A 13663-nucleotide genomic window follows, 5' to 3' on the forward strand; every position below is an offset into this window, starting at 1 on the left:
ACTGATTTAATTGGACACATTTCCCCCCTTCTCTTTTCTGCTTTGTTTTCTCTCCTTGTCACTCAGAGCTGGTTGAGGTCAATTCACATGTGTTTCCGGAGTTTGGGAAGGCAGTAAAGAGAATTAAAAAAATCCATTTGGTGGCTCATAAGAAATGAAGATCTCTTTAGTAACTAGACCTATTTCCATCTTTGCTATAGTTCTTAGTCTTGGGTCTGGGGGCAGAGGATGAACCTGATAATTTTGAAAGTATTTTTCCAGTTGTGGGACTTTACCACAACAATGCTGTCTTTCATGCCTTGGGGACCCTGGCACACCAGTCAGAGCTTATCCTCAGCCAGGATGTGGAGTGGGTGAATCTTGTTTTGTGCCTATCCCATGGCACTCTCCTCTTTTTCTCTGGTTTAACTTCCTGATTGCTGCCACCAGCTGCCTGTGATACAGCATTGGATTGTGCCCTTAGCTGGCTGTCCCTCACGGTGTTGCTAGAGAAATAGATGTTAGCTAATAAGGGCTCAAGGAATTGCTAAAGGAAAAAAGGGGACCAGCAAAATGGTGGATGTGGGAGCTAAAGCCCAGGTTCAAGATGACTGCAAATTAGACAGTGTGTCTGTGGCCTTTGGATATGTTTGGGGCACACATAGACCTAACCTCTTAAGTAAGACATACCCTTGTTCCTGCTTCTCTGCTTTTCTGAGCCCTCAGACTTGAATGCTGGGAGTCGCTTCATTCTGCTGTGACTGGGGATAGTCATTTCTACTTAGAGTCTCCAGATGGAGAGATGGGGCTGAAGAGGAGATTAGAAGCTAGGGGAGGCTGTGAGGTTGTTTCTCTGGGTGGTAGGTGCTTCACATATCCTACCTCTATGATTGCATGTTTAAGACAACTTTATGAAATGTGTATTTCTTCAACATTTTACAGAAAAGGAAACTGAAGTTCTGAGAATTTAAATAATTGTCTCAAAAAACATAGCTAATAGTGACAGAGCCAATATGCACTCCTAGGCCAGTTTTTTGCCCCTTACTATATATATACTATGGTACCTCATTGAATCTATCAGCTCTGTGAGTTATTTGGGCAATAATTTAATTCTTCACTGACCTTTGCAGGGTACACCATCTGGCCATGTTCCTAGGGCCTCAGGAGCATGCCTGTGGATAAGGGATGGGTGCCCTTCACTCGGACAGAAGTCCTGGCCCTCCCCTCCCCCACTCCCGGTGTGCACATTCTCTCCCCTCTGCCTGGAATTCCTTCCCTGCCTCTGTCATTGGGAGAATATTAGTCTTCTGTAAATCAGCTCCCATAGTACTTCATGTGTGACTCTAGTAAGGAGAATATCTTTCATGCTGTCTTGTCCTTATTTGTATACATGTCTATTTGTTTATCCAGAATATAAAGTCATGAATTTCTTGGAGGCCTAAGAAGGCCTCCATGCCTGGCATGACAGATGTTCAATAAAGGTTGAACAAATGAATAATGTAGAGGGACAAAGTTCTCATCACTCCTTTCTGTCTTTCAGGACAATACACAACAAATTCTTGCCATGAGCATGGGAGAAAATTGAGTCCTTTCGATATTCCTCTCTCTATTAGTACAAAAGCCAATGGTGGACTAGAAGTGTCAGGGTATATTGCTGATCAAGGTTCTTCGGGAGTTTTGGCACAGAGGAGGAGTGCTGATAGGCTGTCCCTGCTCAGTTATATCTGCCCAATTAGAATTCCTTTAGGTTGATAAAATCTTCCTTAAAATGGAAGCACTCTCCAGAGGGGTTAAACCAACTGGTGTTTCAGTGACATTTATTTTACTTATTTTATTTTAATCATCTTTTAAAGTTTAGAGTGAAATTGCTTTCAGCCTTCCTAAGGTGATCTCTTTGAAGGAAACAGAACAGGGAATGGCATGGGGGACTGGCTTGGAGGGTATAGAAATCCCATGGGGAAGGTGCCACTTTAGGGAGACCTCTTCTCCTGGTGATGAATACCCTGATAAGGAGGTTGTGGGCAGCCAGCAGCAGCATGAGGTCCTGGGGAGCTGTGAGGAGTGAGAATGAAAAAGAGAGGGAGCAGAGAAGAAGCCAGAGAAGAGTGTCATTGCTCTGATGGTGAAGATAAACTTGCAAGGGAGGATTCCCTCCCACGGTTGATACCTGGGTCAAAGCAAGGCTTGTCAGAGAAATGATAATATTTGCCTGTGATGTGAGTAATTGCTCTTGAACAGGAGGTCCTCTGCTGGACATAAGTGGTGCCAGGCACCTAGGAGGTCTCAATAAACATAAAATTAACCTATGCTCAAAGACACCTCAATTACCTGGAACATAACTCACCAGAAATCCCAATTAATGGATATTTGGGACAATCTGCAATTAAGAGAAAGCAGCAAGAGAGAGCAAGCTGGCATCTAGGATTTATAGGGACCACATTTTAGGTCTAGCAAATTGCCTACAATGCCTATGTCTTACTAATGAGAACTAATTTTCAGAATGAGGACTCTGGAATCTTGTAAGATTCTCTTTTTTTATCAGAGTTAGGTCTTCTGGTGAAGGTGCAGCTGGCAAGTGATGAGGCTGTTCTTTGAACAAATGCATCAGAACTGGCACACACAGATGGGTTTGGCTACTAAGTTATAGTAGCTGATATATGAATCTGTACTAGAGTTTTATCCATGTAGTCCCCATGGTCTTGTCATTACCCATCAAGGCCTGTGGTACTTTCTTCTTACTATCTTTAATGGATTAAAATCCTCTTCTATTGACAGTGGATGGAACTTGTGAAAATGTCCCAGTGTCTCTGGGCATCAAATTTGGGGAAGAAGACAGCTGACCAAGCTGTATAACATCAATTTTGATACAAAAGAATGCATCGCTTTGAAAGACGAAATCATGGAGATGCTTATGGGTGGATCAACCACTGGTGTTGTGAACGTAGCCCACTATAGAACCCAGGGCTCCCCATGGTTCAGAAAGGGCATGTTCTGAACAGAACTTCCACAGATCACACCTCAGCTTTGATCTAGCACCATTGTTGTGGTGCCTTAGGTAGCAGCCCAAACAGTAGCTAGCACCAGGACCTTTTCTGCACATCTCCAAGAAGACTAATGAAGCACAAGGGGAGGTCTTGGACTGACACTGACACGTATTTATTGGCTCCTTGAGGACCTGTGGGGAGGTGTTTCACTTGCCAAACAGTGAAAAAGTAACAACACATGGGCTTTGGGGTTTGCAGAGCTCGATTTGAATTTTGAGACTAACTGGCCCTTATGAATCATGAGATCCCTTGGAGCTTCAGTTTCCCCATCTGTCAGATGGAGATAACCTTAGAAGGTTATTAAAGAGTCTGAAAGAGAAGACTTTAAAAATGCCCAGTGCATAGTAGGCTCTTCCTTTGAGTAACTCCTACTTATCCTTAATAGTTTCACTTAGACATGCCTTCCTTCAGGCAACCTTCTCTGACCTCTAAATCTGTGTTAGGCATCCCTTCCGTAGACACTGTTCTCCTCTACCATACCTCCTTAACTGCTTCAAAATATTTGTTAAGCTCCACGGTCTGAGCAAATTCTGTCTTATACTCCAACACCTATTATAGTGCCTGCCACATAGTTGGTTTTCCATACTCAATATTTGTTGAGTGAAATATGAATTTGAAGGTAATGAATAAACAATAGATATTATTTATTCCATTCCTTTGATGACTGAGGGAGGAGGCTCTATGGTGTGGCAGGACAAGTCTGGACATAAGATTTGTGTGGGTCCACTTTGGTGCTGCAAAATAATGAGGTGCTGAGAATGGTCACCTGAGGCAGCTCAGGAGTGTCAAGCTGACCTCAGATCCACTGCTTCCCATAGTTCTGGCCACAGCTAGTTGTAAAGGGGGTCACCGATGGCAGACAAGTCACGAAGGGAAATGATACTCTTTTTTTTTTAATTATAAGTATTAAAATACTTTACACATGTGATCAGTAGTAAATAGGATTGATAGAAGGAAATCTGGTTTTTTTCCTTTTGAGTCTTCTTTAGAAGTTAATAGATGTTGTTTATTTCAGGCTTGATTCTACTCATTGGGTTGGAAGGAGTACAGCTGTTGGACTAACACGGAGTTGGAAGAGTCTTTATTTATCCCTGGGCATGTATCAGGAATTTCAGACATTTTGATCTGAGCATATCAAATAGCAGTGTGTTTGGGGAATGGACCTGGAGGCAAATGACTGGTGTTTTCTGTGACATTTCATTCCTTTGCTAGATGGTTACCTAAGCTTTGTGACCACCCAATCTTTGAGTTCCAGTTTCCTTATTTGTTAAGTGGGCACAGTAGTACTGATTTCACAGGCTTATTGTGAAGATGAAATTAGTGCTGTTTCAAGGTAAGAAGTCATGTAAAATAGTAATCTCTGGTAGTTGTACAGGCTAAACCCAATGAGCATTGATGGGAACAATTTCTATCATCACAGGTACTGAGAAACTGGGCACTCCTCTGCTGCTCTTTTCTAAGATGGAATCAGCCATCAAGCTCTGGTTGGCTTATATGTAAATAGAAAAATAGTATGACTAAAGTAAACAAAAGTGGGAAATTGCATGTGTATAATTTAAAAATGGTTTATTTAAAAAAAATTCAAGTGATTTGTTTTCATTCAAGCCATTTCCTCTTGGTTTGAGTGGATTATTGCTTCGTCATTAATTGCACTTTGCTTAGAGTGTTTCCACTTCTATTTCAAGACCAGATACTATTCTTTTGTTGTTATAACCACTGACCTTATTAAAAGTTTGTCTAGATTAATCATGATTTTTAAGATAAGAGGTACACTAACACAAGCATGGAAACCTGGTCACCACATGGAGGCTTGGAAAAGCAAATGCTCTACAATTGGTTAATGGGGGCACATTTTAGCCTACAGTTCTGATTTGCCTTTTCAGTCCATTTACAGCCTCACTGGGAAATGGGGAGGGGCTGAGAATTTCCTTGCAGATTTGCATGGAGTGTCACATTTTTAAGAAATTTCCAACGCATTTTGATTCAGACAAGCTTTTGTTGGCTGAGAAATTATATGATGTGCCCAAATACTTTTGCAGAGTGTAGTGTTGAGTGCCATTTTATTCCCATGGACTAGAAGTTCAGTACAAAAGGCCAGAATTGAGAAATGCAATCTGACATATTATGTACATATACGTATATCTCTCTCACTTAACGCTGAACCACTCCTGAAAATTAAAGTTTAAATTTCCCAAGTATACTTAGGGGAGCGGGGACCCTCAAAGCCTAAGAGGTGCAGAGGCATCTCATTTGTGGGGCGGTTCAGACTTTCTATTCCTTTACTATGTGTGCATGATGGAAAGCTCTTTAATGTTAAAAGTAAATAATGGCCTTTAAGGTATAAGCACTCAGATTAGTGAGTTTAAATATTATTATGTATTTGTAACTGCAGCCAGATTATTTGATAAGGCTTGTCTCCATCCATTATCAGAGAACTCTTGACATGCTTTTCTCTTATTTTTTGAAGTTTCATTTCATAGGAGGAGGTAGATGTTTAAAAATATGATAAGTTTATAAAACTTCAGTTGCAGATGTGAGGAATGGTTGGTTGTCGATGAGAACAGAACATGCCCCAAACAGAAAGGTTTTTATTACTACCGCCCAGGTTGACCTGCTTTAAGTAGCAACAGATGCGTCTTTATGATATTAGATAGGCAGGAGTGAGTGTCCTTTGTTGAAATGTAATTGTTTTACTTATCTGTCCTTGTCTTAATGTATCTGCATATTTATTGAGAACATAATAGTCTTATTTATCTGCACTTTCTCAGGTGCAAGGGGGAATTTGAGCACCCTTCCTAGGATCCTTCCCTTTTATCAAGGCCCTACATTTCTCTTCTTTTGGCACATGACCATATCATAGGCATTTGATACAGAGCCAACCTCTGCTAACTAGCAGAATAAAATTGACCAGTTTCCAACTAGTCAATAACTTGAGTTACCATGTCGTATAGATTTTTACTGTGCAGTATCTCTTTATTCTGATGCCTAATTCATTTCCATTTCCAGCATCACTCTGCCAGTCCAGACTCTAGTCCATACATGACTAGACTAACTGCTCATCTATGTAATGCAATTCACTCTCCACAGTGTTGTCAGATTAATTTCCTAAGGTGGAAATTTACTCTCACCATTTCCCTGCTTAAATCACTGCCATGATTCCTCATTACCTGCTAAGTAAGTGCCAACTTCTTGATCTGGCATTTAAGCTGCTCAGAATATGGCTCCAAACTATCACCCACTCATTGAAAAAACACTTCAGAGCATTTCTTGTACATTGAGCATTTCTGGGGACATAGTGACAAATGGGACAGGAAGTGCCTCTGCCATCATGGATCTTCTATTCTAATGAAAGAGACAGATGTTAATAGCTTATGACAAAATCACTTATTTATTGACAATTGTGCAAACAGCTCAAAGGAGAAGCACCGTTTTCTTGGGAAGTGTGCTACAGGGATGTGAAGAGTCAGGGAAGGCTGTCTGAACTTGTAAAGATGTTCCAAACTGTGAGCAAAAGTTAATTAGATTGAGTAAGGTTGTGGGGAGTGAGAGTGGGGGTGGGTAAGTGAAGGGTGAGAATCAGGCAGATGGAACAACCTGGGAGGAGGAATAAGGTACACATGTGAGGGATTAAAATCAGGCCTTGCGAAGACCAAGGAGGTGAGGGACAGGAGAGAGCTGGAGAGGAATGCAGCCTACTCCTGCAGGGCTGTGTAGGCTGGAGAAAGATTTTGGAGTTTTTCTACGGGCAGTAGGAAACTTTGAGTAGGATGTGCCATGACCAGATCTGAGTTTTAAAAACTCATTCTCTCTGCAGTGGGAGAAACGTCTGGAGGCAGGCCTGGGTACATGCAGGAAGACCAATTAGGAAGCTGTTATAACAGCCTAGGCAAGACACGCCTGTTGCTTGTCTAAGGTGGCAATAGTACAGACCGGGACAAGTCAGATACGAGAAATATCTTTGAAGTGGACTGGATAAGATTTAGAGGTTGTTGGGACATGAAGGTAAGGGAGCAGTAGAATGGCTGTTGGGGTGGTGGTGACATTCTCCAATATAGAGAATATTGGAGAAAGACCTGATTTGGGGAGAAATATTATGAATTTAGTTTTTACTTTCTATAAGACACTCAAATAGTGATTTTTTAGTAAGCAAATAAATTGAAATACAGTATTGTGTAGTGGTTAAAAGCATGGTTTCTCTATCCTGACTGCCTCTCAACAGCTGTGTGACCTTGGGAAATTTTCTTAATCTTTCTATCCTCCCTAGTTTCTTGACCTGTAAAACGGGGATCATAACAATGGTACCTACCTTATACAGTTCCTATGAGGCCCAAAAGAGTTCAGCATATGTAAAGAACTTAGATTGGTGCCTGGCACAGAGTGAGTACCATATAAATGTTAGTCACTATTATTATTATTATTTCTATACAACTCCAAAACTCAAAGAAGTCTGGGCTGCTCCTATATATTTGTTCATAATGGTAAGTGAAGCTGTGTGTGGAGATGAGGCTGTTTTGGGAGTATGTACAGAATGGTGAAGGAAAAGGGCCCGGCTCCAGGTTTTGAGTAATCTAAGAGTAGACTGGAGACGATGAGTGAGCCATAGTGCCTGAGACTGAGTGGCATAGAGAAGAGAAGTTCAGAAGCAAAGAGAAGAGAGCACTTTCGGGAGGAGGGAGTCTTTAGCAGCATCAAATGCCACTAAGAGTACCTGAATGCTAAGACTGAAAATTGCCCGACTGATAATCAAACGATTGAAAACTTTTGTAAGTTTTAGGTGGCATCGTGGAGGTTGAAGCCAGCTTAAAGAGTGAGGAAAGAGGGAGACACTAGGTGGGAACAAATCATTTGAGAAGTTTGACTTTTCAGAGAAGGAAACTTCAGCCAGGAATACAGGCTAACTTCTGGCCAAGTGTGGACCAATTGATGAGGACTGGCCCTAAAAATCCTAAATCCCCTTTTGCATGCAATGGAGAGAGCTATATGACTCTCTTTGTTATGACTTTAATTGGATAGAGGAATCAGCCTCAGAGATTTCCTGCATTGGCCAAGTCCAGTAGTGACGGAAGTGGCCTGTGTTGGCTGGGTTGCTGTAGGATCGGTGGTCTTGACTTTAGCAGTGGCCAAGAAGAAGATTGCATCATACCCAGAAGGTGATGATATACTAGGGATTGGGGAACATGCAGCCAGGCTCTTTGTGAAGAGTGAGCTGGACTCCTGACTCAGAAAGAAACTGGCTTCCCAGACTGCGAAGACTGAGTCTGGGACCAAATGCTCATGTTTTGGAAGAGCATCCCTCTTGTCTGATATGGATCTAGAGGAGACCCCAGATCAACGTAACACTTTAACAAAGGTGTGTTCTGTCACCTAAGGTGAGAAAACTTGGCAGAATGATTAGGTCTGGGCTGAAAAAATGTTTTGTGGGAACATCTGCTTTTGGGAAAACTTTCCTCTAATGTCCTCTTTGACTGCAAAGTGTGAGCTTTTCTTTGTAGCATGCTGTGATTTGCTGACGATTGTTGGAACGTGGAGGTGAACTTCCTCAGGTCATCTGGTCATGATGCCAGGCCACTGGGGGGCTCTAGACAGGCTGAATTCATAACCGTGAAGTCATTAGATCTTGTAAGGGAGGGATTTACTGAGATGATGGTACTCACTTTCTATAGTTTTTCCCCTGGAACACTACAACATTTGTGAGAGAAAGAAGCAAATAGTAGGAACTAAGGCATATGGTCGATTCTCATTATTCATGGTAGTTTACGTTCCATAAAGTCTCTGTAAATACTGAATTAGGGAACATTGAGCCATTGCTTCTAGAAGAAACATAGCCATAGGTTGCTGTGAGCCTCTGGTCACAAAATTTTCTTCGGTGATCAATACATAACCTTGTTTTATGTGTGTTTCTGTTTAAGGACACCTTATTTAATATGTATTGTTGATTCATTAACATTGAACTCACAGCCAACAGCTCTAGAACTCATGCCTGAGTGAAGCTTATCTAACATATGTACTTTCTCTGTAAGGCATCTCACAGCCTTCTTGTGCTGAGGAACAATAAACAACACTTCAGCACTATGTGTGGGGCTGTTTGAAACAGTGAAATCACTAACAAAAAGTACAAAAAGTGAGAAATGTGGCATTAAATATACCATGAAAAGGAGACTTGTCTGCAGTATGCGAGTTGAAACAAGAAGGCAGGGTGTCATACTGCTCGACCTCAGCTGGGAATGCGTGTGTCAGGCAGCTCAAGCTTTTCCTACACTCTGTGCATGTTTGCAAATGACCGTGAAAGCAGGGTGAATATTGATATTGGGGTTACACATTTTAGTGAATAGAGGAATTCGCAAGTGTGGAATCCACAAATAGTGAGGATTTACTGCATATTAGCCTTTTCAACTTTCATGGATGTCTATAATTTGGATAATTAGGTAGAGGTTGATTATTCTTGTCATTTAACACATCTATTTTTTTTTTTTTTTAAAGATTGGCACCTGAGCTAACAACTATTGCCAATCTCCTTCTTCTTCTTTTTTTTTTTTTCTGCTTTTTCTCCCCAAATCCCCCCAGTACATAGTTGTATATTTTAGTTGTGGGTCCTTCTAGTTGTGGTACGTGGGACGCTGCCTCAACATGGCCTAATGAATGGCGCCGTGTCCGTGCCCAGGGTTCGAATCGGTGAAACCCTGGGCTGCCAAAGTATAGTGTGGAACATAACCACTCGGCCATGGGGCCGGCCCCTAACACACCTTCTTACATTGAGATTCTATCATTCTCCTGGGAGTCAAAACCAAATCAGTCCAAATGCATATACCTCTTATATCTAAAATGCAACATAGTGAGGAGATATTCAGAAGGGTGATGGAAAGACACCAAAGGGTCCGTTCTCAGGCTTGTTCTTTTCATGGCTACAAGATGGTTGTGGCAGTTCTGGGCATCCTATTCAGACACAACAAAAGAGAAACTATTTCTTCCTGTGTATCTCCTATTAGTGAGAAAGTCTTCTCTGAAGCATTCTGAGAGCTTTCCTCTCACACCTCATTGACCAGGAGTATGTCACATGCACTGGACAATGGGTAGCAGTAATGAGACCATGATAATTGACTTAAACCTATCCTAACTCATCCCCTAGGGCTGGGGATGCACACACTTCTTTTGAAGTACATGGTTTTGCAGGGAAGGTGATTTTGAAGAAAACTGGGGCTCTGTCAAAAAAGGAAAAGGAATTGAATTTGGGATACTTAGACAATAGTGTCCCTCATACTTACTAAAGAAAGACTGTGCGCTAATATATGGGAAGAATTTTGACCTCAAATTGAGTTTGTGTTTTACTTTATGTTAGAGTTTCTACCACCCCCAGCAGCCTGCTGGGCCAATTACATGGTGCTCTCCTGGATACTTAAGTTCTTCTCAGAGGGAATCTTCAGGGTTTCATTCATTCTTCAGACACTTATAAAAGAAGCCCTCATTAAAGCCATGGGGAAAAAACTATGAGCAAGAATTTGTAGGACTTAATCTTGCTATAGTAGAATAAAGAGGAGTCTAGATTCTTTGCTACTACTCCCTTTGAGAGATAAGTCTGATTGCTCACTCCCTGAGTTGAGCTAGTCTTTGTGGATTGCCTGATAAATATAACATAGTAGAAGTGAAATTCTGGGACTTCTGAGGCTAGATCATAAGAAATCTTGCAGCTTTCTCCAAGACCTCTTGGAATATTCACTTTTGAAATATAGGCACTATGTTATGAAAAAGTCCAAGTATCCCATGGAGGGGTCCTCATGGAGAAGAACCAAAACCCCTGGATGACAGCTTTGGTTGAGCTCCCAGCTTACAAGAAGCATCAATTTGCCAGCATGTGAGTGCACCATTTTGGAAGTAGATCTTCCAGCCCCAGGTGAGCTTCTCCAGCTAAAGACACATGGAGCAGAAATGAACCGTCTCAACGAGCTGTATCCTAATTGCAGATTCATGAGCAAGATAAACAATTATTTTTTTGTTTTAAGCTAAATTACAGTTTTGAGTGGCTTGTTATTAAGCAATGTATAACCAGAACACTTACAAGAGAAAGCAAGACAAACTCAATACTGCAATAATTCTAGCTGGATGCTTTAGAAAATGATAGGCCTTTAGTTAGGCTCTTATTAATTACCCTATCCTCACTATGGTGCTCAAAAATGCTTATGGGATGAATGAATGAATGGCCGTTTCACCCTTGCTGCCTTCAGAACTTCCAGGTAACAAGAAGAAATTTTAGGCTGTTCTTTTCTAGCAATATGATTTCAAGCTTTGGTCTTTTCTGTTTTGTTTTGTTTTTTTTTTTGTAATGTCCAGAAAAATCCTAGACTCAAAGGGTTGAAAGGGAGCATGTGTGATTGGTCACCCTGCCCCAGGGTTACATGGCACTTCATTCATATGCTTTCCAAGTTGGTTTTATTGCCTCTTTAACTTTTCTCTTGAAAATCTTGAGAGAAGGAAAGCATCAACTTCAGTTTTGTGACAAGTGAGTCATTGACATTAGTCAAGAAAATGGAGAAAAGAAAGTTTTCCCCTTAATTTAGAATGAAAAAGGATTTTTATCTATTTTTTGTTAAATGTACTTATTTCCAAATTTTATTTAATAGAGTCTACTGCATTTTGGCATCATGTTCCAGCAGATGACAGAATTCCCATTTCTTCCACAGGGGTATTTATGACAATCCACAGAGCAGAGCCCTCACCTTGTGGAGCATGGTGGTCAACCTCAGTGGCCAGTGGATGCCAGATCTCTGTGATGGGGACATTGCCTTGAGTGGATGGGTTCATCAGGCACTGCAGAAACAAATGTTAGGGGTAAGTTTGCTACTTGCCTGGTCATCATCTTTAAGTGCTTATGAATATAGTGCTCACTGCAGAGATGCCTGGACTTTTCAGATGAATTACATATGGAGGACATTTTTCTTTAAGGGGAAAGTTATGACTGATGATGTCTTTGCTTAAGAAGTGATTTCAGTCTGTTGAATTATGTCTTCAGTTTCAGTATCTGCTTCAAGGAGGCAGATAGATACTATTGTGAATGGCTGAGAATTAGAGCTGAGGAAGAACTGGTAATTCACACAAATTGGCTGTGTAAATCTTTCTAGTTGTTCAACCCATGTTCTCTACTTAATGTGAAAAGAGAAGTTAGGGTATGTGTTTTGCTAAATCCTAAGCTTGACAATTTTACAGGGCAGAGTAAACTAGAGAATTGCCTCCTAAAGGCCAATGTAGAAACCCCATTGCTGTAATGCAATGTTTTCAAAGGACAGTTTGCAAACCATTTGTACCAGAATTACGTGGTGTGTGCGTGTACTTATTAAATATTCAGATACCCAGGCTTCTCTGTAAACACAGTGATCTTAATAGGGCTGGGGCAAGAATCTGCTTTTCCAGTGTTTCCTGTTATTTAAAATGTTGTGACACCTCCTGCCCCTGCAGGAAGACAGGTGGCTTGTGAGCTACCATCTCAGAGGTAACAAGAGCCTTCAGGAGGCACTAAGAGGTGAAGAATTCACCTTCTGCTGTCCCCAAAATGGCTTGCCAGGAAGTGGAGCTTACAGAGGGAGCTTTGGACCTCTGTAGTGGTATCTGATAGAGTCTTAGAACAGGAATCTTCAAAATCTTGATCAACTATTTTCTATTTTAAATTTCTACCAATGATGTTCTTATCCAGAAGGGCTGTTCAGTAGAGTTTTTGAGCATTTTTCAAAATATTCCATTATCACAGACCTTGCCTAACCCAAGGATGAGAAATCAAAGAGGATAAATATTTGGCTACTTAAGAAAATTCTTTGACACTTTAGAAGTTGAGGTTAGAATATTTTGTTTCCTATGGTGTAATGAAAACTTTTGGTCACAAAAATATTGTCTTAAATTGTTACAAAATGGCCCCCAACAAATCACACCTTCCTGAATTGAAACTGGGCTGGCTTAAAGACTTGCTTGGGCCAAAATAATTTGGTGGAAGTAACGTTACAAGTTCTGAGACAGAGTCCGTTTTCACTCTCTTGTTGCCCTGTTGTGTAAAGAAGCCCAGGCTAGCCTCTTAGAGGATAAGAAGCCATGTGGAGAGAGAAGCCAAGGGTGGGTGAATGACCACAAGCCATCACAGCTGAGGTGCCAGGCCTGTGAGTGGAGCCATCTTGAATTCTCAAGCCTCAGTCCATTTACCAACTGACTAAAAATGCATGGATGAGCCCGGAGAACTCACGGAGCAGAGACAAGCTACCCAGCTGAGCCCAGCTGAGATTACAGAACTATGGGCAAATAAGTGATTGTTGCTTTAAGTCACTAAGTTTGGGGGTGATTTGTTACACAGCACTAGATAACTGTGACAAACATGGTGGCAGACATGTGTCCTTTGAGTCACATGATGCTCAGGCAGATCAGATGGAAGAAGGTATTACAGGAATGCCTGGGGATGGTGACATTCTAGTTGGGCTGTGGATGCTTCCATTTTTCCCTGAGGGGTTGCCACACCATGTCTTGTGCCTACTTCTATTTGGCACTACTCATATTGTAATATGATTTGTTTCTATGCCTGTCCCTCCCTTTGGAGTGCAAATTCCTGGAATGCCATACTTCAGTTGTTCTTTAGCTCTAGTGCCTAACACAGTGTTTATTCAAGGTTA

At 41.3% G+C, this 13663-nt stretch overlaps 1 long non-coding RNA gene across 2 annotated transcripts in view; it reads left to right on the forward strand.

Moving 5' to 3' along the window:
* LOC139039914 (uncharacterized) overlaps positions 1–13663 on the forward strand; it is a 174536-nt gene that overhangs the window by 108731 nt on the left and 52142 nt on the right. For both annotated transcript variants that reach the window (XR_011493274.1, XR_011493273.1), the window contains exon 3: positions 11699–11846. This is a non-coding gene — a long non-coding RNA (uncharacterized lncRNA). The remainder of the gene's footprint in view (positions 1–11698; positions 11847–13663) is intronic.

Source organism: Equus asinus, chromosome 12 (assembly GCF_041296235.1).
Source record: "Equus asinus isolate D_3611 breed Donkey chromosome 12, EquAss-T2T_v2, whole genome shotgun sequence".
Lineage (NCBI taxonomy): Eukaryota > Metazoa > Chordata > Mammalia > Perissodactyla > Equidae > Equus > Equus asinus.